Source organism: Ursus arctos, unplaced genomic scaffold, assembly GCF_023065955.2.
Source record: "Ursus arctos isolate Adak ecotype North America unplaced genomic scaffold, UrsArc2.0 scaffold_8, whole genome shotgun sequence".
In the NCBI taxonomy this organism is placed as follows: Eukaryota; Metazoa; Chordata; class Mammalia; order Carnivora; family Ursidae; genus Ursus; species Ursus arctos.
The window spans coordinates 32,339,727-32,343,333 of record NW_026623100.1 but is presented as its reverse complement, the minus strand read 5'-3'; the positions used below and the strand labels follow the sequence as shown (position 1 = coordinate 32,343,333).

The 3,607-nt window shown below is 44.9% G+C and overlaps 1 protein-coding gene across 3 annotated transcripts in view; it reads right to left on the bottom strand.

Moving 5' to 3' along the window:
* Positions 1–3,606: 3,606 nt before the first annotated feature.
* Position 3,607, bottom strand: part of MEIS1 (Meis homeobox 1) — a 133,206-nt gene continuing 133,205 nt past the window's right edge. For all 3 annotated transcript variants that reach the window (XM_026484432.4, XM_044377625.3, XM_048222589.2), the window contains exon 12: position 3,607. This exon is cut by the window's right edge. The gene's annotated coding sequence lies outside the window, so the exon portion shown is untranslated.

Genomic DNA, 3,607 nt, shown 5'->3' with positions numbered 1-3,607 from the left:
CGGCCGACTTCGGGAAGTGGGGGGGCGCTGCACACAGCAACCCACCCCGAGCGCAAAATCTGCGTGCCGCGTGGGAGACGCGGGCGGGAGGGGGCGGGTAGGGCTTGCGTTTTTCCTTTTCAGAAGCTTTCGACCTGACTACGAAGTTTCCTGGTAGGCGCCTCTGCCCGCGGGTCGGAGCCTCCCACCGCGGCTCCTTCCCCTCCCTCCACCCCGCCCCCCGCCAGCCCAGCGAGCCGGAGCCTCAGCCCCGGCCAGGCCGCGCGCTAGGTCCCCCAGTCCCGGACCTGGCGCCCGAGCGCCGCGCCTGCCTCCCCGGGCTCCGCGGGGGTGCCTCTCCCCGGGGCGAAACTCGCCGGCCGGGCGCACTGTGAGAAGACACCCGCTGCCTCCCGAGGAACTCCTAATACCATCCATACAGCTTTAATGCGTTTATAATTCGATAAGTGATTTCAATTTGAAATTGTTAGTAACTAATTTTATGGGTAATTTTTCCACATCAAATATTTAAGCATCAGATTAAGGGAGCCAGTTCCGACACAGGATAATAAGGGGGTTTCCCCCCCACCCCCCGCGCCTCCGCCTCCCTCCGTTTCCTACCGAGTCGTTTTTCCAAATCCCCAAAAGATGGCAGTCGAAGCCGACATTCTTCTTTTCCCGCGGCTCTGCGAAAGGAGGGAGGGGGAGAGGGAGGAAGGAAGGAGGGAGGGCGGAAAGCGGGGGGGCGGGGGGAGGGCGGAGAGAGAAAAGAAAAGGAGAGGGAGAAACTAGACGTTGCAAAGACTTTTCAAACTAATTCTTTCACACGTTTCTGATACACGCAAAAAACAGTGGTGAATTTCCTGGAAATGTCCTGGCAGAAAAGAAAGCCAAAAAAACGTGCCTTGTGGCCTCAGGAGAGGGGATGTAAGAAACTCAGCACTTTCAAACTAAACCCTCAACTCAGAGCAGAAGAGAGAGAGGGGAGACCGGGAGAGGGACAAACTGGCTTCTTTGTATTTTAACATTATACTCAAATACTATACAACTAAGCAACTTGTTTCCTGAAGGACAGGACTCAGCAAATTACTTAATGCAGAGATAAGAGGTGGGGTGGGGAAAGGTGATGGGTGGGGGGCGGGCTGCTGTGGGCGGAGGGGAGGCTGGGGCCAGCAGCGGATGAATTGCAGACCAGTTGCCAAAACTTTTTTTTTTTTCCTGCTGCTGCTGCTGCGGCTGCCTTTGCTGCTGCCTTTGCTTTGAATGTGGGTAACTAGGAAACAGCAAGCCGTCTGAGAAGACGGAATTTCCAACGTGTAAAATGTTCTTAACGGAACCATTGAGCGAGTGCAATAAGGCGTGAGGGGGAACTAATCTTCCCATTTAAATGTTTGTGGCAATTTTATCTAAATGAATTTTAATGCTAAACGAGGGTAATTCCCCATTTGTAGCGCGTTTACTTCTCTTTCCTGTGCTTCTAAAGCAGTCGAACATCATGCAATGAACAATAACAATAAAAATACTGTCAAGGCATATTATTCATTTTGAATGTGTTATAATTACAGCTGATTAAATATGATAGGGTAAAATATTTTTAATTTAAAAAAAATATTTAAATCATGCTAAAAAGTCTCATTCAACCAGCCCCCCCCCATAAAAATAAAAAGCAGGTACAATTGTGTGCCCTTGTTTAGAAGAGGGCGTTTTGTTTTTGCCTTTTAAGAAACATTAAAAACACCCTCAGCACCTCTATTATTTCTTTCTTTCAGATAAGTGTCCTCAATAACCTCCAAGCTGGCTCTGAAATTTACAAGAGGAAAAGCTAAAATCGCATTAAGGGGGAGTGGGGGTGTCCAGGCAAGGGGAGAAAGGATCTGAGGAGAGCAAGGCCCTCACAAAACCGCCACGCGGAGCAGGGAACACTGGGAAAGAGCACAGTTTGTTTTATTTTTTCTAATTCATTGGACATTAATGATCTTGAATCTTCATAGTCTCCATATTTCCTGATTTCTCTTTACTTGTGCCCTACCCCTCCTCCCGGTGCCTGCCTCTCCCCCCTCCTTCCCATCTCTCTCTCTCTCTCTCTCCCTGTCTCCTCCCCTTTCTTTCCCTCCCCCAACCGGCAAGAGCATCGTCAAGAATAAAGGCTGAAAATAACCTACTCACCCAGGCATGTACTGGGGAGGAGGGGCAAATGGATGGGTAGTTTATAAAGTTTATTATTAATTTTTTAAGTAAATAAATGGTTGTTAACTGCTCGTAACCAGCGACCAAAAGAGAATTATTTCACTAATAAGGACTATTTATGTCGCCAAAGAATTGCCACTGGCTCCAAATCTGAAATTTAAACAATCCCATATATGGGGTGGGGGCGGGGTGGGGCGGAGGGCGCTGCCGCGCGGAGGCGGCTGAGGGTCGAGCTTCGCTCGGTCTGCGCATCCACGTGTTTAGAAACAAGGCCCAATAAACAAAAGGTGAGAATGCGCGCGGCGCTCCAGCAGGTGAGTCAGTCAATCAACGTCACCTAGTAAACCCAGCCCACAGCTGGTTTCTCTTTTCAAATAGAAAATAGAATTGTTCAGGGCGGGTTTATAGGGTGACATGGGCCTGAAAGTCAGGCTTGAGTTTAAGGCGCTCTCCTCTGACCCATCCTTTGTTTACAAAGCAATCACTCCTAAAAGGATGATTTTTTTAAAAGGAGAATTTGCCGTAATTAAAATATTTGTATATTTCCCTTAGCTTTGGGAAGCACTTTTTATAGCAGCAATTTTATTTAAATAAAATTATAAGCTATTCCAGCTTAAACATGTTATTTTGTACCATTTAGCTGGCTGCCATGCAGAAATTCTGTACAGCTGTTCTGGAAAATTGGTTAATAACCAGTTTTATCCAATGAGAACATAGAGCATATTTATAAAAATTAGATTTTGAAGTCTGGTCTCTTCAAATCACATAGTTAATTTCCTAATAAACGGCTACCGCTCATCCTAGGTAACATTCTTAGTAAAAGACTTACCTCGGTATTTAGGTTTGCCATTATGTGCAAGAATAATTTCACTGATATTAGGTGAGTAATTCTGTTGGATGCAATCTGAGTCTACAGTTAGTTTAGTGCCCTCGGGCCTTAAATTTGCTGATATTAGGAGTTCATTAAGTCAGCTTAAAGAAATCAGGGACTATTATCAAATAATTTACTTTGTGGTTAAAATTTTCAAGTACGAATGTGTCTGAGGGAGCTAAAATTAATTTTCCTATTTACTGCATTAATCCTTAAAAATTTGGGGGGGCAGTAAACAAATTTTTCAAGCAGTGGAGTCAGCATGACAAAAATAATCTTGTTTTTATTTTAGATTCAGATTTCATTACTGCACTCAAACGTTACTACAACTGGGCTTGGCGTTATTATACAATCCAAACTGTTTCCGTCAGAAACGCTAAGACTCAGTGTGCAATGATTGTTATTAATAATTAGCTCCTTGGTTTCTTGATAGAAAAAGGCTATCAACAAGCATTTGTTTATCCACAACAAAAAGTATAATTAGCTTATCCCACTTAGTAAATCTTGTATGCATGCCAACTCATACCAAACTGCTACTTTTACAAAAAAAATTGCAATAATACAGTTCAT